Source organism: Silene latifolia, chromosome X (assembly GCF_048544455.1).
Source record: "Silene latifolia isolate original U9 population chromosome X, ASM4854445v1, whole genome shotgun sequence".
Lineage (NCBI taxonomy): Eukaryota > Viridiplantae > Streptophyta > Magnoliopsida > Caryophyllales > Caryophyllaceae > Silene > Silene latifolia.
In genome coordinates, this window is record NC_133537.1 from 331,149,414 (window position 1) to 331,175,492 (window position 26,079).

Genomic DNA, 26,079 nt, shown 5'->3' on the forward strand with positions numbered 1-26,079 from the left:
GTCCCTCCCCTTGAGTGGAAGACGGGGTAGGAAAGACCGGGGCGCTATAATAGCCGGGCTGCAAATTGATGTCGCCGTAAAGGATCCTCCCATCTTCCGGATGTCCGCCATCCGGGAATAAATAGTAAGAGGGGTGAAGGCCGGAGGGATGCTTGTATTGGCACCTCATCATGTCATCATAGACCGGGAACTGACCAAGGGAATGGTCATAGTAAATCCGGTCAAGTCGTTGTTGAAGCCCATGCCGCTCACTAGCGGCGGTTGCCAAGTTAATCTTCATATCCTCCATAAAGGAAATGAGGTTGGTGACTAGAGGACCCCTCCCCTTGTTGGAAAGGTCCGGCAACGAAGGGGGAGGAGGGTGTAACATACCGCAAGGTGGGCCTCGCGGGGATGATTGGTCAGTCACGGGTATAGCGAAGATTTGGATTTTGTTGTTGTGGAATGGAGGAATCTTCGGGGCTTTCAATTTCAAGCAAATAATGTGGTGAATTAGGCACCAGTTTCATCTTCTCGGGGTTAGGAAGGGGGATAGAATTTCTGTCGACACCGTTCACCCGTATTTGCCAATAGTCAAGGCCATCATTCGGGTTAGTCTTCAACCAATTGAGGTTGTGGTGGATGTAGTTATTGAAAAGCATTGTATCCCCTATAATGTATCTCATACCACTCAAGTTGACCCTCCGATTGAGCAGCTTTGCCAAATGGGTGATGAGCCCACCCACGACAATTGACGTCGTTTGGCCCGGAGAGTTTCTAAGTCGATGCAAGGTAAGGGCCAAGTGGTGAGCAATGTCTATTTTGAAGGTAGTGGGGTTGGAACAAAGGTAAGACCCGAGAATTTCTAACTCCGCCATTCGGAAGTTGTGATTCTCCTCTCGGCCGAAAATAGTCCACCCCATAAATCGTTGCCAAACCCGTATAGCAGCATTATGGATAGTATTAGCGGCTCTCTTGACCCCCGGGAGATCGTCTAAACCCGTAATTGCCTTCCATAAGGCCCCAAGGTCAAAGGTCTTAGGTGCCTTGTGAGGAGGGCTTGTGTCAAGCCCGAAATGAGAGGCAAAGGTCGGTAGGGTCAAGGAGTAATCCTTGTTCATCAGACGGAAATGCAAGAATGCTACCTTTTGGGTTTGGCGATGCTTATCAATACGGAGGGAGCTCAAAAATTCTCAAGTGAGCCGGGAATAGGTTTTTTCATGGAGCCCATACATCATTTTCATTCCTACCCCATCAAACAATTCAAGAGTAACTTGGTCTAGCCCTAACTCCCGCATGGATTGTCTATCAATGAATCGGGTCGGGGTGAGGGGACGTTTTTTGAATAAAACGAATTTACCTTTCATAGTGACGGATATAAATTGGAGGTCCGGGAAGTCGAGATCGGATCTCATATCACTTGCCGCCGCCGCCACCATCTCCGCTTGTTGGAGGGCCAAATCTCCCCTTCTCACTCTTTTCTTTGGGGCCATTTTGTTGTTTTTGTAGAGGGTTAAGGGTTAGGAAGGTGGTTGTGGTGGTTTGTTGGTGGTAGGGAGGTGGTAGGGGGTGGTGGGAATGGTTGTTGATTGATTTTGGTGGAGGGGGATTAGGGTTAGAGGGAGGTTTGATAAGGAAATGTGTCGAAAAAATGAATTGGTGTGGGTGTTTTTTTGTGTTTAATTCACGATCAGAGTCCTCCCAGCCGGTCAGAGGACCGGCCGTCGGTCACCCGGCTGGGAAAACGAGTATTTTCGAATTTTTGCCAAAAAGTTACAGAAACCTCTCAGCCGGTGAGAGGACCGGCCGCCGGTCACCCGGCTGGGAGAACACCCAAACATCAAGTCTGCCATATATGCATTCCCAGCCGGTGGACCGGCTGCCGGCCTGCCGGCTGGGACATCTCTTCCTTGTCATTTTGATACATTTCACCTAATAAGCGTATTCCCAGCCGGTGGAGGCTGCCGGCCTGCCGGCTGGGACTCCTCATTCTTCAAATTGTCACAATTCAATAAAAATTTCCAGGAACTTCCCAGCCGGTCATAGGACCGGCTGCCGGTTACCCGGCTGGGAATACGTTCCTTGGTCATTTTCTCCAATATGCCCCTAGTCCCATATCCCATCACCTATTGGCCTCGAACTTCGTGTTTTCGACTTTCAAAACCGACTCATAACGTCGGAAAAAGGCCAATTGATGGTCAACCGCTTGTTCATCATACAAAATCCCAAATTCTTCAACAATTACAACCGACATCAATCAAAATGTCAAGTATTACCCGTCCAAAATTTCTCATTTCCTACCTAAATGCATGATATTTACAAAGTTGCATGGGTTGCCTCCCATGTAGCGCCCTTGTTTTATGTCGTAGGCTCGACGGAGTCATGAATCACAATCAATTATGGGGAAGGTAGGTATTGATGGAGCTTACATTCTTCATGATAAGGGTTCCGGCAATGTAATGCTTGAGCCTTTGCCCGTTTACCTTGAAAGCTTGGTCTCCATCGGATATTTCAATCGCTCCATGGGGAAAAACTCGGACCACCGTGAAAGGTCCCGACCATTTTGACTTGAGCTTTCCCGAAAATAACTTGAACCTTGAATTAAAGAGGAGAACCAAGTCTCCCACCTTGAATTCCCTTCTCAAAATTGCCTTGTCATGGAACTTCTTAGTCTTCTCCTTGTAAATCCTTGAACGCTCATAAGCATCGAGGCGAAATTCCTCCAACTCATTCATATCAAGAAGCCTTTTCTCACCCGCCTTTCTTCATGTCAAAATTCAAGAATTTTACCGCCCAAAAGGCACGGTGCTCCAATTCAACGGGGAGGTGACAAGGCTTACCGTAAACCAACCTAAAAGGCGAAGTGCCAATAGGAGTTTTGAAGGCGGTACGGTACGCCCATAGAGCATCATCTAGCTTCATTGACCAATCTTTTCGTGACTTTGCAACGGTTTTCTCAAGAATAGACTTGATTTTCCTGTTAGAGATCTCGGCTTGCCCATTTGCTTGGGGGTGAAAAGAAAGACTTCTTCTATGTTGAACCCTATGCTTCTTGAGCAAAGCCTCAAAGGTCTTTTCATGAAAGTGCAAACCTCTATCACTTATGAGCACCCTAGGCACTCCAAATCTTGGGAAAATAGTATTCTTTAAGAACTTGCCAACCGATTTGGCATCACATGTCTTGGTAGGAATAGCCTCTACCCACTTACTCACATAGTCTACCGCCACAAGTATGTACTCATATCCATATGAGGAAGGGTACGGGCCTTGGTAATCAATACCTCATACATCAAACAACTCCACCTCTAGGATGTAGTTCATTGGCATCTCATGCCTCTTTGAAATGTTGCCACTTCGTTGGCACTTATCACACCCCTTGAAGTAAGTTGCCACATCATGAAATAGGGTAGGCCAATAGAAACCACATTGGAGCACCCTTGCGGCGGTCTTCCTCGAACTCCCATGCACTCCACTTGGCATATCATGGCAATGAGAAATTATCGGCTTCACTTCTTCACTTGGAATACACCTCCTAATTATCCCGTCCGCACAAGATTTGTATAGGCAAGGTTCATCCCAAAAATATTGCCTTAGATCATGAAAGAATTTCTTCCTCTTATGTGAGTCATAGTCATGTGGGATGACCCCGGATACTAAATAGTTGACATAATCCGCGTACCAAGGTACATCCATTAGAGCAAGAGCGAACAATTGATCATCCGGCAAGGAGTCATCAATTGGTAACCCATCCATAACATTTTCATGGAATAGCCGGGAGAGGTGGTCGGCTACTACGTTCTCCACACCTTTCTTGTCTCTAATTTTAATATCAAACTCTTGGAGCAAAAGTATCCACCGAATCAAGCGTGGTTTTGATTCCTTCTTGATTAGCAAGTGCCTCAATGCCGTGTGATCGGTGTGTACAATTACTTTAGAACCCACCAAGTAGGAACGAAACTTGTTCATGGCATATATGACCGCCAAAAGCTCCTTTTCGGTGGTGGTGTAGTGTGATTGAGCTTCATCCAAGGTTTTGCTTGCATAATATATGGCATGAAGTTTGCCATTCTTTCTTTGTCCAAGCACCGCTCCCACCGCTACATCACTAGCATCGCACATCAACTCAAAAGGTTCTCCCCAAGTGGGAGGTTACATAATTGGAGCGGTGATGAGAGCTTCTTTCAACCTATTAAAAGCATTCAAACATTCATTAGTAAATTCAAAGGGCACATCTTTGTCAAGTAACAATGTTAAAGGTCGGGCAATCAAAGAAAAATCCTTGATAAATCTCCGGTAAAAACCGGCATGCCCAAGAAAACTTCTAACTCCTTTGACATTCGTGGAAGGGGGTAAGGTTTTAATCACTTCAATCTTGGCTTGATCAACTTCCAAGCCTTTGCTTGACACAACATGACCCAAAACAACCCCGGATGTCACCATGAAGTGACATTTCTCCCAATTTAGGACTAGACCGGTTTCTTGACATCTTTTCAAGACCTTACTCAAATTAGCTAGACATCCATCAAATGAGGTGCCAACGACGGAAAAGTCATCCATAAACACCTCCATTATATTCTCAACATATTCGGAAAATATAGCTAGCATGCATCTTTGAAATGTGGCCGGTGCATTGCATAGCCCAAAGGGCATGCGCCTATAAGCAAAGGTGTCAAACGGGCATGTAAAGGTGGTCTTTTCTTGGTCATTAGGGTGAATCGGGATTTGGAAAAACCCCGAAAACCCATCAAGGTAGCAAAAGTGAGAGTGTTGGGCAAGTCTTTCCAACATTTGGTCAAGGAAAGGGAGGGGGAAATGGTCTTCCCTAGTCGCCTTGTTGAGGCGTCTATAGTTTATACACATTCTCCACCCGGTTGTGACTCTTGTTGGAATTAGCTCATTCTTATCATTGGTGACTACCGTGACCCCGCCCTTCTTTGGCACAACAAGCACCGGGCTCACCCATGCACTATCGGAGATAGGGTAAATTATACTTGCATCATAGAGCTTCAACACCTCCTTCCTAACCACTTCTTTCATTGTGGGGTTAAGGCGGCGTTGAGGCTCAATAGAATATGCACCCTCATCATCCAAATGAATGCGATGAGTGCAAAAAGAAGGGCTAATCCCCTTGATATCATCAATTGAGTACCCAATGACATCCTTATATTTTCTCACAACATCAAGTAGCTTTTGAAGTTCGGTGTCATTGAGTGCACTATTGACAATAATAGGGTAAGTGTCATTAGGGCCAAGGAAAGCATGTTTAAGAGTAGAGGGAAGAGGTTTCAACTCCACTTGAAGAGGCGTGGATCTTTCCTCTTTTTTACCATCTCCTCTCAAGCTCTCAAATTCTTTGTCCGGGTCTTCTTCAATTGTTGCTTCCATAGCTAAAGCATACTCCCGGTGCTCCTTGCAATATTTTACCTTGCCCTCAAGGAACCCTTGCAAACCCTTGTCTTCATCAAATTTCTGAAAGATCATAGATCCATATTAGACTCTCTAATAAAATAAATTTATCTCATAAATTGTTGTTTATGTGATCTATGTAACATGCATGCTAATATGAAAGCATAAAAAGAAAGTATAAGGAAAAACAATTTCCTTACATTGAATTTATGATAAAAATGGGCACAAACTAGTTCTCCTTACTAGTTTGTTCTTGAGCTAAAATGATATGGATGATCCTCCTTGAAAAATCTTCAACTAGAAAGTCTCCTTCAAGTTGCACCCAAGAACTAACCCAAAAATATTAACAAGTATGAACTAGTAACTTGTTAATATGAACCCTTGATAATAATATTAGTAATATCACTAACTTATCTTAGTAATATTAATAATGTATACTAGTAGTGAATTATTGTAGAGAGATGGATGAAGATGTTCACATGCAAAAGAAGCGAAGTGTGTAAGAGAGGTAGAGTGAAAATGTGAACAAGTATATGGAGTGTTAAGGAGGGAAATGTGGCGGGTGGGTGGAGTCATTGAGTGGACAATTTTGTCTTATAATTTTATCTTACATCACATGCAAAATCTAGTATAAGATATATATTATGGTAGTATACAAAATAAGATAAAATGATTATGTGAGTAATCATCCATTACACTTATTTTACACGGTCCACATGACCATATACGGGTCCATGTTGGTTTTTATATTTGTCGCACAAATCCGTGTAATTTTCATTTTAAACATCGTATCATGTTTAAATACTTCAATAATTAATTCGTCCAATACACTCCGTAAATATACGTGTACCACTACACATATAATTTACGTACTAATATTAATCACATTAATCAATTAGTACAATTTTAGTAAATTAACAGTTATTTAACTAAAACCCGTTTCCCATGACTTATTATTTAATTATCGCATAATTAAATAACAACTGCCGCTCCTCGAGTTCGCAACTCGAAATCTCTCTAATAATAATCGACTAACCTCTTAGTCTATAAATCAAGGGACTAAATAAATTGTATCTCATACAATTAATTAGTTATCAATTGGGGTTCGTTCCTTTAGGTGTGACCGAAAGGGGTCAGTTGATCACCGCCGTCTCACGACAATAACGTCAAACTATAGTGAGCCAACCGTTATCGATTTACGTTAATCAACTGACGAGGATCAAATAATTAAATATCTGATGATATTCTATTAATGAGATTTATTATGTTAACGCACTATTGTGGAGGACACTAACTCCAACAATCTCCCACTTGTCCGACACAAGGTGTGCGCTACCAATTCTCTTGTCCGTTTTAATCTCCCACTCAATGCAAGGTGTCTTTCAGGTCGCACTTGCACATGAACACATCGCGAGTGGTTTTCTCTATCGGGGGTGTGACTACTTGACCGGAAAAATCTCTCACAGATTACTTCCGAGCGTGGCCACGCATTTGTAGTCATTAACTCCTCGAGTGGCCTTGAGATATAGTTACCCAACAGGGGTGGACAATTCATGTATGCCCTATCTATCCTATTGCACAATACAGCTCACCATGACCTATTAAATGCCCTTTTGGCCTCCTTTCACGGCACGACCTAGGACAAAAACCGAAGCCACTCGAAAACTGCACCTGCTCAGATAATAGTCTCCAGTCAAAAGAATCGACTCATTAGAACATCTTAGAGATCCCCGCCACGACCAGGCGTCTATAATAGAACTTAGGGACTCTCTAAATGGTCACTGTCCGACAAAGTGTCACACACTCTGCCTATGTAATCGACCAGTCATCACATATGACCTTATGGTGTTGAACAACCATCAATCGACTTACAATCTAGTCACTCCGAGACGTCACCTCATTAAGTGACTAGGGACAAAATACAATGTTCATCTTATTCACTTGAATAGTGTTCAACATTGTCTCCACAACTTATTCAGATAAACAAGGTATTAAAATTTAGTCACACTAAATAAAAATTCATAAAAGAATGAATACGAAAATAATGAATGTGATTATCATATATATAAAAGATACACTATCCAATTATTACATATCCATAATCTAAAGAAAATCTGGTACTCGTCTCAATCCCATAGAGACAACATGACCATCATGCTTAGCCTTTGATAAAGGCTTGGTTAAAGGATCAGCAATATTGTCATCTGTCCCAACCTTACAAATGTCAATTTCCTTCCTTTTCACATAATCTCTAATTACATGGTATTTCCTTTCAATGTGTCTAGATTTGTTACTAGATTTAGGCTCTTTGGCTTGAAAAATAGCTCCACTGTTATCACAATATAGAGTGATAGGATCTTTGGCGGAATGGACTACTCCTAGCCCCTCCATGAATTGCCTAATCCAAACAGCTTCCTTCGCAGCCTCAGACGCTGCAAGGTACTCAGCCTCTGTTGTAGAATCCGCAGTAACACTTTACTTGAAGCTCTTCCAGCAAACAGCTCCTCCATTTAGCATAAACACGTAGCCAGATTGGGATTTCATGTCATCCCGATCGGTTTGGAAACTTGCGTCCGTGTAACCTCTTACACACAACTCAGTTTCTCCTCCAAACACTAAGAACGAATCCTTAGTTCTTCTCAAGTACTTAAGGATGTTCTTTACGGCTATCTAGTGACTCTCACCAGGCTTGGCTTGATACCGACTTGTCATGCTCAAGGCATACGCAACGTCGGGACGAGTGCAAATCATAGCATACATGATAGACCCAACAGCGGAAGCATAAGGGACGGTCTTCATGTGTTCAATTTCCTTAGGGGTAGAGGGAGACTGTGACTTGCTCAAAGTAATCCCTTGGCCCATAGGTAGAAATCCTCTCTTGGAATCTTTCATATTGAACCGGTCAAGAACTTTGTCAATATAAGCTTCTTGACTCAATGCTAGTATCCTCTTGGACCTATCCCTATAGATCCGGATACCTAAGATTCGTTGTGCCTCTCCCAAGTCCTTCATTTGGAAGTGTTTCCCTAGCCACTGCTTAACGGAAGTGAGCGATGGAACATCATTCCCAATGAACAATATGTCATCCACATATAGGACAAGGAATGCAACCTTACTCCTACTAAACTTCATGTATAAACACGGTTCTTCCACACTTCTAGTGAAACCGTATTGTTTAATGACATGATCAAAGCGATTATTCCAACTCCTAGATGCTTGCTTAAGACCATAAATGGACTTCTTGAGCTTACACACCTTCTTAGGGTTAGATGTATCCACAAAACCTTCGGGTTGTATCATTTACACCTCTTCTTCTAGCATCCCATTCAAGAAGGCGGTTTTGACATCCATTTGCCAAATCTCATAATCATGAAATGCGGCAACCGCTAAGATTATCCTAATGGACCTAAGCATAGCGACTGGAGCGAAGGTTTCGTCATAGTGTAAACCATGAACTTGGGTGAAACCTTTTGCCACCAATCTAGCTTTGTAAACATCCACATGTTTATCCACGCCGAGTTTAATTTTGTATATCCATTTACACTAAAGAGGTCGCACTCCCTCAGGTAAATCCACCAAGTCCCATACTTGGTTCTCGTACATGGAATCCATTTTGGACCGCATGGCTTCTAGCCAAAGTGAGGAGTCGGGACTAGACATGGCCGATTTTTAGGTAGTGGGTTCATTATTTTCAAGAAGTAACAAAACACTATCCTCTTCAATGTTACCAAGGTAGCGATCAGGTGGATTAGAAATCCTACTTGATTTTCTAGGAATAATTACCGTTTCAGAGGAAGAGGGAATGCTATCCTCCACGTTCTCCTCTACCTCATTCTCGGTTTGTGGCTCTCGAACTTCTTCAAGTTCTCGAACTTCTTCAAGTTCAAATTTTCTCCCACTCTGTCTCCTAGAAATAAATTCCTTTTCTAGGAAGACAGTATCACGAGCCACAAACACTTTGTTCTCGTGTTTATTGTAGAATTAATAGCCACGTGTTTCCCTTGGATATCCTACAAAAAGACATTTGTCAGACCTGGGTGCAAGCTTATTGTCAGACTTGATCTTAACGTACGCTTCGCAACCCCAAATACGCATGAATGACAAATGAGGGACTTTCCCTGTCCATATATCATATGGAGTCTTATCGGCCGCTTTAGTCGGGCTTCGATTTAGTGAAAATACTGCAGACAAGAGTGCAAAACCCCAAAATGAACTAGGAAGCTCAGTTAGACTCATCATTGACCGAACCATATCAAGTAACGTTCGGTTTCTCCTTTCGGCCACACCATTTAGTTGCGGTGTGCCAGGAGGAGGCCATTGTGATACTATACCACAATCTTTTAGGTGTGAATCAAATTCAATATTTAGATACTCACCACCACGGTAAGACCGTAGAGTCTTTATCTTTTTATCCAATTGGTTCTCTACTTCTTTTTGAAACTCTTTGAACTTGTCAAAGGCTCCACTCTTGTTCTTCATTAAGTAGACATACCCATATCTACTTAAGTCATCAGTAAAAGTAATAAAGTAGTGAAAACCTCCTCTAGCGGTGATGGTTAATGGTCCACACACATCCGTGTGTATGAGAGCCAAAACCTCACTAGCTCGTGTCCCTTTTCCCGCAAAAGGTGCACGAGTCATCTTGCCTAAAAGGCAAGACTCGCATGTACCATAAGATTCGAAACCAAATGGTTTGATCACTTTTGATGAAGCAAGTCTCTTAATGCGTCTTTCGTTTATGTGGCCTAAACGACAATGCCAAAGGTAGGATTCGTTTGGATCACCCTTTTTGAGCTTTTTAGTTTCCATATGATAAACGTCATTAACATCATTTAAAACATAAATGCCTCCAATTGAAATGGCCTTGCCATAAACCATATCATTTAAAGAAAAAGTACAACACTTGTCCTTAATCATAAAACAAAAGCCTTCCGCGTCTAACGCGGAAATGGAGATGATGTTCTTAGTTAAAGTTGGTACAAAATAACACTTATTTAAATACAACTCTAAACCACTAGCTAAAGTGAGCACATAGGTCCCTACGGCAACGGCGGCTACTCTAGCTCCATTGCCCATGCGGAGATCCACATCACCTTTTGCTAGTGCTTGCACGTCCCTTATACCCTGCAAATGGTTATAAAGGTGAGAGCCACATCCAGTATCAAGTACCCAAGTGGAAGTACAAGCATAATTAACGTCTATCACATAGAGAGAAGAAATCATACCAATAGGCGTCACACGCCCTTCCTTGAGATCCTCCAAGTATTTGGGACAACTCCTCCTATAATGCCCCTTCCCATTACAATGGAAACATTCGGCCTCGGAGAGCTTGACACTTTTTGCCTTGGGATTGCCATTCTCAACGGCCTTCCCCTTTCCCTTGTCATGTTTTTTTGACGATTTCTTGAATTGTGACTTTTCTTTCCCTTTTCCTTTCTTAACTCCAAGAGACATGTTTTTTAAACTTCATGGTTAAAACATCTCCCTTTTCACTCCCACTAGCCTCCATATCTCTCTCCGCTTGGGTGAGGAGTGCATGAATTTCATGGTAACTCTTATCCATGTCATTCATGTTGTAGTTTACCCTAAAGTGGGCAAACTTGGTGGGGAGTGAGTGAAGGATACGATCCACCACAAGAGTCTTAGGAATCTTACACCCTAGACGCTCTAGGATGTCAACATATTCAACCATTTTTAGTACATGGGGACCAACCTTTTGGCCCCTCTCAAGCTTAGCTTCAAAGAAGCGTGCCGCCGCATCGTATTGGCGGACTTTAGGTGTTTGTGAAAACATAGTGATCATACGAGTGAATATCTCGTAAGCATTTAAAGAAATGCATGAAAGCTTGAGCTTTGGCGATATTGACCATATCAACACATTCTTGATATCATTCAACATCCTCACATAGTCATCATAGGCGGTCCGCACCGCCGATGAAGCTCTTGCACCGGGCTCGATAGGAGGAGCATCGGTCAAGTAAGTGAGCACATTGTCGGACAACGCGGCACTTTTGATGTTGGATTCCCATTCAAGAAAGTTACTACCGTCATCTTTTAAAATACATTTGTCCATTACGGACCTTAGCCATGAATCTTTGCCTAGTGAAGTAGTCGATGGAGTTGATGAAGTTGCCATTGCGAATTAAAATGCTACAACAAAAGGGGAAAATTAACATTCATTGTTTTTAAAAAATTACTTGTAAAAACATGTTTAGCAAGTTTTAGCATTTATATAATGATCTCTCACTAAATTATATAAATGATTCCAAGACCCAAGTATTAAACAAAAATGAGCATCGCTTGGGCGAAACATCCCATAATTGCGTAAATTCGGTAAGTCACGTTGACTAATTCTACCTCTAGAACTCTTGGTCGACGAATTTCTTCAAATTCATCTACTAGCCCCGGAACACAAGACCGTCTTATATCCCGTTGAGTCCAACCAATTTTGGCGTGTGATAACCGCTTACCACCCTACTTACCCAAGGTAAAAAGAGAACACCCCGCTTGGGCGAGCGTGGCTCTAATGAACAAGAGATTCATAGGTATTACTAATTGGTAAGGCTAATCTCAATTTTAGTTATGTGAGAGAACTTGTCAATTTAGTCATAAATTCCTTATAAGTGAATTAATTCGGTGAATGTAAATGACGTGAATTGACAACCGCGAAAAATAAAATGCATGTGAATGGCGATTTTGGCATGCGCGAAAAATAAAACAAGCAAACATGTAAGCATATGAATAAATCCTAGTATGGCCACCTAGTTAATAAAAAACTAGTCTATTACATTTTGGAAACCAACTCCTTGGTCCCTTGCCTCTTCATTCAATAAGTGGCTCTTCCTTGTGGGATTTGGAACACCTTCCAAAAATAGACTTCGTCTCGTTGTAATCCATCTTTTGGAAACGCCGGTAAAATAACTATTACAAATGAATTACATAGCTATTCCTATTATACATTAATTAATAAAATGAATAAAACTATTAATTAATTACAAACCGACGATACGAGATCGTATTTAATTACAAACAAATCGATATTCCCAATCATTTCGGGTAATAACGATTAAAATTAACTAGGCCATACTAGGTACAAAAAGATAAATACTTTAAATAAATGACAATCATTCATTCAACTTAAATAAATATGCTTAAAATGCTGTAAATATGATGCCAAAATCGCCCTACCTATCATTCATTGGTATCCATCTCGGTTTTTGTTGATTTAATCGATTTTTAACATGTAAAAATCAATAATTAATTCTTAAATCTCATTTAAGTCCAAAATAATTGTCCAAATTGTTTTGAACCTCAAAATTAGTTCTCACTAATTTTATGACAAATTATTAGTTTGATTTGGTGATAATTTGCTAATTTAATCGATAAAATCATAATATTTAAGTAAAAATCCAAAATAATTGAACAATTACCCAAAAAATTGAAACAAAAATTTTTAGTATTCTGGAACACTCCCAAGAACACCAAAATGTCAGAAAAATTTCCCAAAAATTCCGGATAAATTTTGTGAAGAAAAAGATCGATATTTATCGGTTTTTAACCACTAAAACCAATAAACATCAAAATAAAGTGAAAACACACATGCAAAATCACTTTTGACATTTAAATAATATTCTTAAATGTACATAAATTTATCATGGGCAGAATCAAAAATTTAGAAATTATGATTAATTAATTTGACTTTTATCGACGTTTTACTCAAAAAATCAATAAACATGCAAAAATCCGAACCAACCTTCAAATTTTTGCATAAAATCAGTAGAAAACATGCATGAACTACCATAAAAAAAAAATCCATGCACCGAATCAACATTTAACTAATTTTAGTCAATTTTTTTACTAAAATGCGACATTTTGACTCGGTTTTCTACCAAAAATCATTAAAAATAGCAAAATAACTTCAAAAATCACCAAAAAATTCCACAAACCTTTTTAGATCAGTAGGTATGCATGTCCCAAAAATTTAATGCTAAAACCTCTTCCAACACAATTTTTGAGTTTTTACTAATTATCTCATAATTCATTAAAATGCTTAAAATCAACATGCAAATTACAAGCCTAAGCTCTGATACCACTTAAAAGATCATAGATCCATATTAGACTCTCTAATAAAATAAATTTATCTCATAAATTGTTGTTTATGTGATCTATGTAACATGCATGCTAATATGAAAGCATAAAAAGAAAGTATAAGGAAAAACAATTTCCTTACATTGAATTTATGATAAAATGGGCACAAACTAGTTCTCCTTACTAGTTTGTTCTTGAGCTAAAATGATATGGATGATCCTCCTTGAAAAACCTTCAACTAGAAAGTCTCCTTCAAGTTGCACCCAAGAACTAACCCAAAAATATTAACAAGTATGAACTAGTAACTTGTTAATATGAACCCTTGATAATAATATTAGTAATATCACTAACTTATCGTAGTAATATTAATAATGTATACTAGTAGTGAATTATTGTAGAGAGATGGATGAAGATGTTCACATGCAAAAGAAGTGAAGTGTGTAAGAGAGGTAGAGTGAAAATGTGAACAAATATATGGAGTGTTAAGGAGGGAAATGTGGCGGGTGGGTGGAGTCCTTGAGTGGACAATTTTGTCTTATAATTTTATCTTACATCACATGCAAAATCTAGTATAAGATATATATTATGGTAGTATACAAAATATGGTAAAATGATTATGTGAGTAATCATCCATTACACTTATTTTACACGGTCCACATGACCATATACGGGTCCATGTTGGTTTTTATATTTGTCGCACAAATCCGTGTAATTTTCATTTTAAACATCGTATCATGTTTAAATACTTCCATAATTAATTCGTCCAATACACTCCGTAAATATACGTGTACAACTACACATATAATTTACGTACTAATATTAATCACATTAATCAATTAGTACAATTTTAGTAAATTAACAGTTAATTAACTAAAACCCGTTTCCCAAGACTTATTATTTAATTATCGCATAATTAAATAACAACTGCCGCTCCTCAAGTTCGCAACTCGAAATCTCTCTAATAATAATCGACTAACCTCTTAGTCTATAAATCAAGGGACTAAATAAATTGTATCTCATACAATTAATTAGTTATCAATTGGGGTTCGTTCCTTTAGGTGTGACCGAAAGGGGTCAGTTGATCACCGCCGTCTCACGACAATAACGTCAAACTCTAGTGAGCCAACCATTATCGATTTACGTTAATCAACTGACGAGGATCAAATAATTAAATATCTGATGATATTCTATTAATGAGATTTATTATGTTAACGCACTATTGTGGAGGACACTAACTCCAACGATTTCTTCAAAAAACCCATTCCTCTACCATATCAATCATGTAACAAGACTTTTCTTCCAAAGGCTCTTTCATGGCCTTGTTCAAGGAGAATTCTACCTTTTCTTCACCCACTTGTAGAGAAAGCTTTCCATTCTTCACATCAATCATGGCACCCCCCCCCCCCCCCCCCCGTAGCAAGACAAGGGCGCCCCAATATGATGGGAATATTTGAGTCCTCGGGGATGTCCATTACATAGAAGTCACATGGGAATGCAAGTTTGCCCACTTTGAGTGGGACATCCTCCACAAGACCAATTGGGTACCTTACCGACCTATCCGCAAGTTGGAGAGAAACCCTTGTTGGTGAAAGCTCATAACCTTTCAATTTATTGAAAATTTTGAGGGGCATAAGACTAATGCTTGCCCCCAAATCACACAAGGCTCTCTCAATATTCACGGTCCTAATTTTGCAACGTATGGAAAAACTCCCCGGGTCTTCAAGCTTTTGAGGAGCCTCATTCATAAGAATTGCCCGACACTCCTTGGATAAGTTCACCGTGGTTGTCGGGCTCAAGGAGTTTTTGTTTGAGATTAGCTCCTTCAAGAACTTTCCATAGCTTGGTATCTCCTTGACGGCATCAATAAAAGGCATGGTAATGTTGATACCCTTCATCATGTCCATGAACTTTCCATATTTTTGTTCAAGCTTAGCTCTTGCCAACCTTTGTGGGAAAGGAATTGGTGGAACATAAGTCCTCACAACTTGTTGCTTTGGCTCTTCAACAACTTTTGTTGGTTCATCAACCACCTTTGGAGTCTCCACAACAATTTCCACAAGTTCATCTTCAACCCCTTTTTCTTCAACTACCTTAGGATATTCAACCACAATTTGAGGTTCGACCACATCACCCGGTCTACTACTCTTCCTCTTCTTGACAAATGTCCGGTCTTCCAAATATCTACCACTCCTTTAGTGGATAGCATTTATGGTTTTCGGATTCTCCTCGGTTTTACCCGGAAATTTTCCATGAGAGGCTTGTAGTTGGCTCATTTGGGAAGCCAATTGGGAGATTTGATTATCCGTCATCCGTTGAGAAGCTTGCACTTGGGTTCTAAGTTGGTTGATGGATGAGGTTGTCTCTTCTTGTTTTTGAGTGGCATGGTTGATGAATTGTGTTTGAGTATTGACAAGTTGGTTTTGGGAAGTCATCAATTGTTCCATCATGAGTTCCATGTTTGACTTTGGTTGGGTGGATTGTTGGAAAGGTGGGTTGGTTGGTTGGAAAGGTGGATTATTTGGTGGGTTGAGTGATTGGAATTGTTGTCTTGGTTGGAAGGTTCTTCCTTGGAAACCCGGTGGTCCTTGATTGAATGTGGTGTTTGATTTTTGAGCTTGAAAGTTTGGTTGTTGTGATTTTTGTTGGAAGGTTGGGTTTTGGACATTTTGAAAGCCATAAGAGAAGTTTGGGTGGGCTCTCATTCCGGGGTGATATTGGTTGTTGTTAAATGCTTGCTTGGCCGGACTAGACTCCCATATCCCGTTCACTTGCCCCATGCAATTGCCCTCTCCTACCATCAAAGGACACTCATTGGGTGGGTGTCCTTGGTCTCCACAAATCTCACAACTATAAACTTGGTTCCTCATAGAAGATGTGTTGCTAGATGTGTTACTTGAACTCATCAAGGCAACTTGTTCCTTGAGCTCTTCAATCATCTCTTTAACTTCAACATTATTGGCCGATTCAACCGTTGACTTTCCTTTCCTCTTGTGCCTATCATTGTTCCAATGAAAGGTACGAGAAGCCATCTCTTCAATGAGCTCTTTGGCCGGCTTGTGATCTATCTTATCCAATGCTCCCTTCCCCGAGCCGGAATCAAGGTTCATCTTCATTTCATTGTTCAAGCCTTCATAAAAATTGTTAATTATCTCATCATCCCCAATTCCGTGGTGAGACATAGCCTTTGGAGGCCCTTGTACCTCTCCCATGCTTCATAAAGGGTCTCATCTTCTTGTTGAGTGAAGCCTTGAAGCTCACTCTTGATTCTTGCGGCTCGTTGGGGTGGGAAATACTTGTTTAGGACAGCCTTAGAGACATCATCCCAAGTCCGAAGAGGGTCTGTTTCACAACTTTTAAGCCATTCCTTGGCACTTCCCCTCAAGGATTAAGGGAAAAGCCTAAGGCGTACGGCATCCTCCGACACTCTGTTGGCCTTGAACATGTCACAACTATCCAAGAACTCGTTGAGATGCTCGTTTGGGTTTTCGGTGGCTCCCCCACCGAATTGATTCCCTTGGACAAATTGTAGCAAGGTGGCTTTCACATCGAAATTCTTGGCTTGAATAGGTGGCTTGACTATACTCGGATTCACCACCTTTTTCGGAGCCAAGTTATCTCGCATAGGAACCGCGGCCATTGTCACTTTTTCTCCCGGAGTTGCAAAGGGATTCTCAAAAGTTTCAAAAGCACTTGGTTCTTCTTGAAAGTCCTCAACTACTAAATTTTCTTCGGAAGTTGGTGTTTCTATAAGCCCTCTTCTACGGAGTGAATTTAGTCTTCTTGCGGTAGCTTCAATCTCGTGGTCAATCGGATCAATTGGTTGACCTCTTCGAGTTCTCCTACTCATGCAAAAAGTCCTACACACTCAAAAGAAGGATTAGTAACACAAAAGACTTAGTCTAAACTAGAACGAAAACAATTAATATCTAGCCGAACTCCCCGGCAACGGCGCCAAAAACTTGATGGTGTCAAGCTATACCTCGCAAGTGCACGATTTTATCGTTGTACACTATTAAGGGTCGATCCCACAAGGAGTTGAAAAGATTACTAATTGTTCTAATCCTATCGTTTAGCTAAGTCGGCAATAAGGGATGAATTAGTTATAGTAGCACTACCTAAGACAAAATAAAATCCCAACTAAATAAGTAATAGGTAAATGAGCAAGAGGAAATGAAAAGTTGTAAATTAAATAAATTAAAAGCCTAAGACTCGGCTCTTCCCGAAACAATTCATAACTTCACACAATTAAATCTCTAGGCTAATCATAAGGGTAGCTAGGTGAGGATGAGATGGCTCTCATTCGCCTAAGACCCCCTTCTCGGGTTCGAAATAGGACACTAGCACTACCCACCAACCCCTCTCTCAGGTTCGAAGGTCAGAAATCCTTTACTCAACACCCGACAACCCCAAAAATGTGCACTTTTCCAAGGAGGTCAAGAAATCGGTCAAGATCATTAAGTACTCATCGTAATCCGGGTCATCCCACTCCTCCTCTTGGAGGTCGATTTCAAACGCTAATTTAGAGGTACCCTCCCCCGGTTCTCCCTTTCGGTCTCAACCTAGGTTAGCAATAGGGTCGAATTCTGGATATCCAAATCACAACCTAACCAACTCTCGTTGGTGGACAAGGGTCATAAATCGACACTACCCAAAATCAATCCATAAACCAAATCATTCCTCTAAACTACCCTCACCAATTTTCCCAAACAATTAGCCTTTATGAGATTCAATTAGTGAAATTACTCATGTTGGGTCAAACCGAGTCCTAGTGGAAGACTACTCACTAATCATGTTTCTAAAAGCAAAGGAAACAATAAAGATGGCGTCTTTAAGCATAAACATAGTGGGAGGATGAATTCTACTTCTAAACATGCAACAATCCAACAATAATTATGAAGAAAGATAATTTAAACTAATAATGAGGATGATTAAACTAAAGACACAATCTTTAACAAAAGCAACTCAAAGATTCAATCTTTAACAAAAGGAAATCAAAGACTCAATCTTTGGGTGTGAATAACAAGGATGAACAAAGGAAAGATGAACAAGAGTGAAAATAACAACAATCAAACAACAAGGATGGAAATTTAACATAAAAGAATTAAATAAAACTTAATGGAAAAGCAAATGTAAACTAATAAAATTAGGAAGAGAAATAATACCAACTCACAAGCAACAAAGGAATTTGGATTGAACAATAAGGAAGGAGAAACCTTCAATCTTCTTACAACCCAATTTCTACTACTAAGAATGATGTCATAATTGAAGAACTTGTCTAATTAAGGAAAGATTAGCAACTTAATTAACAAGGTTTAAACTTGGAAAGGGAAATTAATTTAGATCTGGGAGTGTGTGTACAAATGGTTAAGGGAGGGGGCATATATAGTTTGCACCAAGATTAGGGTAGGATTTGTAAATAGGCTTGAAACACGAGTTTGCACTCCCGGTCGGTCAACCGGCTGCCGGGCCTATGACCGGCTGGGAGGTTCCTGGAAGTTGAATTAATTTTGTAATATCATCAGGTGTCCTTGGCCGGGCAACCGGCTGCCGGTCACTGACCGGCTGGGAGGCACGTTGACTTTGTCTTGACTTCTGGGCTTTAGGGGAACTCCCAGCCGGCTGACCGGCTGCCGGTCTTATGACCGGCTGGGAAGTTCCTGTAACTTCCTTAATTCTTCACAGCTCACTGTTCTCCCAGCCGGATGGCCGGCTGCCGGGCTACCGGCTGGGAATCCTCTTTGCTTGATTTTGCCTTGAATTGTATACATTTGGCGTTCCCAGCCGGCTAATCGGCTGACCGGCTGCCGGCCTACCGGCTGGGAATACTTCTCAGCAACATTTCCTCCTTCTTCCATGCTTAGTTGATTGGGCTCTTCTTCTAGCTTCAATTCTCCCATTCTCGCCTCAATTCGTGCAAGGGAGGTACAATATCATAGGCATGGGGATTGGGACATGAATTGCAAGCAAGAATGTATAAAACCGACTCAAATGGAGTCGGAAAGCATGAAAATAAAGGGGAAAAATGGTGCAGAAGGATCCTATATCACTTTCTTTTTGAAGGTTTTTCTTGGAGGATCATCCATCTTTATTTAGCTCAAGAACAAACTAGATAGGTGATCTACTTTGTGCCCATTTTTACCATAAATATCAATGTAAGGAAATTGTTTTTCCTTAACCTTTATTTTATGCTTTTATATTTGCATGCATGTTACATAGATCACTAAATTAACATATTATGAGATAATTTGTTAATAATTAGAGAGTCTAATTAGGATCTATGATCTTTCAAATGGGTGGAGTGATAAGAGTTTTACGGATCTTCTAGCTTTGTTATGTGACATGCTTCCTGACGGTAATGTTCTTCCGAGTCGGACATATGAGGCTAAAAAAATTATTAGAGAATTGGGCATGGAATATGAGAAAATACATGCTTGTCCCAATGACTGCATATTGTACCGTAAATATTATGAAAATTATCATATTGTCCGCGCTGCTCTATATGGCGTTATAAGACTAAGGAAGGGATCCCAGCTAAGCTGTTGTGATATTTTCCAATAATACCAAGATTTATAAGGATTTATTTGAATGAAGAAGATGCAAGAATGTTGACTTGGCATAATAGTGGAAGGATTGAAGATGGAAAGTTATACCCAGCGGATGGTCAACAGTGGAAAGAGTTTGACGCTAAATATCCTGACTTCGCCAAAGAAGCAAGGAACTTGCGTCTAGCGCACTCCACAGATAGAATGAACCCTTATGAAAACTAGTATTTTATGTTACCGATCCTATGGATAAGAAGTGGTCAGTTGTTCTATCTTGCCAACGCCGAATTCCAGATGATGAAGACGTCGAATTTGAAGGACTTGATCACAGTGCTATATCGCAATTTGGTAATGATGTTGAAAATGTTAACATTCCAAACATATATACACGGGATGATCATGATGAAGTATTTGGATTAATGAAGAGACTAGCAAATCCAAAAAACGTTCCCGCCAGCCGTGAAAATATCAGCAATCCAATCAAGATATCTTACGTCATGTGTAATTATTGTCTTGCTGTTATATATCAAACTGCTGTTGTAAACTTTTTTTCATTGCGCGCGGGAGGGTTCTGGAAAAATCGTATCAAACAAAATGAATTATTAAATAAGACGGTTATACTTAAACCGTTGTTCAGACGATGTCTGATTATAACAGTTCAGGCCGTTGTTATCTATATGAAAATGATGCTTTATTTCTTGGCGGTAAAATCAAACACAATGAAATATAAAGTAAAACGGTTATACCCAAACCGTTGTTTAGGACGTGTACAGTTATAACAGTTCAGGCCGTTGTTATGTATATAAAATGATGCTTTATTTCTTGGCGAGAAAATCAAACAACATGAAAATATTACAGACAACGGTTATTTCAAACCTGTTGTAAATAGTACTAATCAATTACGGTTTCAAACAAAACCGTTGTCTGTTTGGGAACAAAATACAACGGTTTTTCTTCTACCGTGTTTATTACTTTCCAATAAACAAGGTCTTGCATTATTATTCACACATATATACTCTGAGCTTCCCCTCCCCCACATAATATCCTCAAACATTGAGCTTCCCTTCAACCACCAGACTACCCCATCGCCATCGCAGTCATCGTCATCGTCGCCATTGCCGCCGCCAGATCAATCGGGATTCTCCTGTTTAAAGAAGTAATAAACCCTCCTCTTTAGAGATTTGTTTGTTATTATAAGTATGCATTGTTATTATTTGCTTATTAATTTCTACTTTAGATATGGTCCAAAAGCGGAAAAGAAACGATGGAAATGCGTCAGGCGATGACTCAGGTGATGAGAATAATTTGCAACACACTGCGGGTCGAATGCGCCACAGGGTTTCCCAAGAAGCAATAAATTCAAAGATACCTAATCCTTTACAATGGGATAAAGATACGGGGCTGCGATATGGTGAGTATGCCGGGTATTTTGCTGGTTGGATTGGTTGTTGTGTAAGACAGTATGTGCCTCTCGGTACGCCGCGTATCAGTGAACTGGGTAAAATACGGAACATCATGCTAATAAACAGAATAAAGGTATGTATATACAATAATAAATGTTTTTTGCTAAAATTAAGTTACTACTTGATATGTGTACTAGCCGAAACACTTCTACAAACTACGTTAATCATATATGCGGTTAGCTTACGTTATCTCCTAAATGTATGATAAGTACCTAAAAAAAAGACAGGGGAAGCCCTCAGATCTTAGAAGTTAAAGATTGCTGAGAACCACTTGTTCAACAAGGAAACCAAGGAGATGAACAAGAACCCGCCAAAAAAGAAGTATCTGTATGTTAGTCAGGACCATTGGGATAGATATATCGCTTATAGGCAGTCTGACAAGTTTAAGGTAACTTAATAATAATAATAAGTAAAGAAGTATACTTAGTTTAGTGTTTGGTCATATTTACGTTTCTTGATACAATTTATTTGATGAAGGCTATGAGTGAGAGGAACAAGGCGAACATTTCAAAGAAAAAGACCGTCTTTTACGGCTCCCGAGGTGGTTATAGATTGATTAAGAAGAAACTTGTAAGTAGATAATTCTTATTCGACTATTAGGTGATGAATGTTATATATGTTCATAGTAATCATACATATTTTGAGAGGATATCAATGTGATGAATGAATTGTAGGCAAAGCTCGGAAAATTCAATCGTCATGACGCTTGGGTGGAAGGTCACACTCCTAAGAATGAAAAGACGGAAACTGAATATGATAAGGACATCAAAGAGAAAATTGTAAGTTTGAATAAATATGTCACTCCTACCACTGGTAGTCGGAGTTATATAATTGTGAGTTGCTTAATGTTTTATGTGTATGTAGAGGATCTGTGAGAAGGAAGTACAGGAAGGAAAATGGAAGCCTGAAGGACGTGATGACATTCTCGCTAGGGCAATCGGCAAAGTAGTGCATCCAGGTCGTGTGAGAGGGGTAGGAACGCATGTTGGTATCACTAAGTATTTTGGGAAAACTACTCAAAGTGGTGATGATTCCAAGAAGGTAATCTATAAATACTGTATTTGAACCAACGTAATTAATTTACAACTATATATGCTGACATTAATTTTTACTATACAGCTACAGAAAATAGCCAGGTTGATGGTGAAAATGTTGGAAACTGGGAAAAGCCATCAGAAAAGGAGTTGGATATGGTTTAACAAGTCATAAATAATATTTATGTCTTTATATATATATATATATATATATATATATATATATATATATATATATATATATATATATACAATGTGTTATATGATTTGGAAAATCGCACGTGTTATGTGTAAAAGTGTTAATGTACAGAAGGAAGTCGAGGATGACATGACAAGAGAGAAGGAAATGGGAAAGGAGACTGAAGTGGGAGCCGAGGATCGATATCAGGCAGTTGAAGAGGAAGACGATGCCAGGAAGGTCGTGACACGGGATGAAGTGGAGGTAGTTGATGATCAGATGTTCTTCTCAATATCGAAAAAGGTAATAGCTGCTAGTTTATAATTATTCATATTATACACGTTTTTTATTTATGAAATTTATTAAAGATAGTGAATGTATGTGTACTAGGCGATTACAAGATGGCTTGTCGTCTGTCCTATTTACAGGAGAAACAGAAAGTTGTTGTTGCCAGGGGATACGTGTTCAATTACAACCGGCTTCAGTAAGTTAAGGTTCATGGTATACCCCCTTCGTGACAAATGCAGGAAAGTGGAAGTGTCCCAATTATATAAAGACGAGTGTGGGGAAGTAAAAGTACCATTTCCTAATGAGGAGGTCACTTATTTGAAAGAAGCCCTAAGCTCTTATGTGCAATGGCCTGTCAATCTCATCAATGTTGTCATCCCTGAGGTACCTATATGCAGACGTTAATTATTACTTGTTCTTTAAATAGATTAGGGTACGAATATTAACATATCGTAAGTACTTTAATCTTTACATTTGCATAACTTAAGCAAAGCCATGATGGCAGCTAAAGCAATTACTACTACGTTAACGAAAGTTGTTGCAGTCAAGCCTGCTTATGATTCTTATTATGAATCGTGTGAATATAAGAAAAAGATGAAAACTGCTTCGCTCAAGGCTTTGCACAACCTGGCTGTAAAGAGGGCACCTACAGGGGATGTAGTCATGATTAACATTGAAAAGGAAGTTATGGGCGCAGCTGATATAGCCATATTGGACCCGAAGCAACTAATGTAATTTGTCGACCTTGACAATTTAGATGTTGTTCACATTTTGATTTGGATGCAGTAAGTTTTATTAATAAAACTATTTAGTCATTTCCATTTACGAATAATGATGTTTGTTTAAATTATCAATTACAATAACAATCTTCGTTCCATGTGGCATAATAGGTACCTCAATAATCAGTTCGTTGAGTGGAAGGTCCCAATTCACGCCTACGGATTCCTGAGTCCTAAGGCGTTCTCTGTGCACAGGATTTCATACGAAGAATAAATCAATAGTATCGCTCGTGGGTTGATGTCGTCCAAAAAACTATGGCTTGCCCCCTACAATGAGAATATGTATGTATAGTACGTGATTATTGTAATGAATCACGGTTCTATAAATTTATTATTAACAAGCTTAAATGCGTGTAAATGAACTAACAGTTCTATGTCCCAAAATGAATAGGAAGCATTGGGTGCTACTGGCAATCAAAGTAGAAACAAAAACAGTGTATTAGATTAACTCTCGCGAAGGCAAACCCTCTGACAGTTGTGTAAGGATGATAACTGAGTAAGTTTACAACCTTTAATAATGTCATTTGTTATTGTATGACTTGAGTCATATATATATATATATATATATATGCAAATAACAATGGCATGTGTGTATATTTATGAATTAGTGTTTTTGAAGAAAAAAAAAAGATTACGTCCACTTAGGAAATATGAAGGCAACACTGATCCCAATTTTATCACGTCAATAGTAAGTGTATTCTTAATAATTACTCGTATCATTTAATTAATATTTATGCGAGCGGTTGATTATCTAATTCAGCTGATTTGTGTGTGATTTATATAATAGTCTCCTAAAGCACCAGACGACAAACAATGCGCCTTTTACGTTTGTCAGTCCATGTGGAAGGTTATCGGCGGAAAACTTTCTACCATTCCGATAAGGGTTAGTGTGATTTAAAAACTATTTCAGACGTAAATTAAGTTAAATTATGTATACTTCCATGTATTATATCTATTTTGATTATATATATTTTGAATTTTAGTTTCCACTAATACTCAACAAAGCCCCAGAATATTCGCCAGAGGACATCAATCAGATGAGAAATATATGGGGCAGTTATGTTGTTTCATTAGCGGAGTCTCAATAGTTTGCTCATGCTTTATGTACGTGTGTGTGTGTGTGTGTGTGTGTGTAGAGCCATTGTGTATTGGCTTCTTTTGTTTTTTTGAGTAAGTTGTGTTTTATGGCTTTTGATCATCCTGTTTGTACTGTTTTGAAACTAGGTTTAATTGATCACGAGGTGTAATATTTTGATGCAGGATTGAATTTTTGCAGTGCACAGCTGCTGGAATGCTATATTCAGCAGCAGCTGAAAATAGCATTCCAGCAGCTGCTACAAACGCTGCTGAAAAAATAACATTTCAGCAGCTGCTAGAACATGCTAAAATCATTTTTTTTAAAAAATATAAAAATTTAAAAACGATAACGGTTAAAAACAACTCGTTGCAAACAATTATTTGACAATGGTTTTATTTAGATAAATAACCGTTGACATCTTTTCCCTCCCATTCAAACCGCCAAAAATATAAGATAACGAACGTTAACCGTTGTCGAGTTCAAAATGTTAAAAACGGTTTATCTAAGAAGAAAGTTGTCAAAGTTTCATCAACTGATAAATATAACAATGGTTTAGCACGCAATAAAACCGTTGTTAAATTTTGACATTTAATAAAAAAAGATAACGAAATGAACCGTTATCATATATAATATTTAACAACGGTTTTGGAACCACTAAACCGTTGTGAAGAGTAAACTATGACAACGGGTTTGAAACAGTTATTAATATTTAATAACGGTTTCTTAAAGGTATACCCGTTGCCATAAACATATTTAACAACAGTTTTATAACGGTTCTTGAGTTGTGATAACGGTGTTATAGATCCGTTATTGATGTTATATAATGGTCGCGTGTTTGTATACAATCGTGGTATATATTTAACAACAGTCGTTGCAATAACGGTTCCGTGTTTCTATTTAATAACGGTAATTGCATTATTTGACCGTTATTGAAGGTCTTATTTGGCGTAGTGAACCCTCAAACTACCTGCTTGAATTTAACCCTTGAACTCCAATCGCAATCAGAAATTCAACTAACAACTTGGTTTTGACATGCCTAGGTCCGTCTAGATTTGAGGAAATTAAGACTCGAAACTCTGATACCACTTATGATACGAAATTTGCGTGGAAGCGGTTTAAGAGAATAACGAACAATGATGAAAAAGGGATATTTGACCGTTCTAGACCTATAGATCGTTCAATGGTGATCAATTTCGCAAGACCTATTGCTAGTCGATCGTGTTAATGTTTGAAAATGAGTCAAA

At 39.3% G+C, this 26,079-nt stretch overlaps 1 protein-coding gene and 1 non-coding gene across 2 annotated transcripts in view; one reads left to right on the top strand and one right to left on the bottom strand.

Moving 5' to 3' along the window:
* The window catches only part of LOC141618645 (uncharacterized), a 253,286-nt gene that overhangs the window by 132,383 nt on the left and 94,824 nt on the right, over window positions 1-26,079 (bottom strand). The window lies entirely within an intron of this gene.
* Window positions 16,636-16,741, top strand: LOC141624995 (small nucleolar RNA R71). The gene has a single exon (XR_012534794.1). It is a non-coding gene; the product is annotated as a small nucleolar RNA R71 (small nucleolar RNA).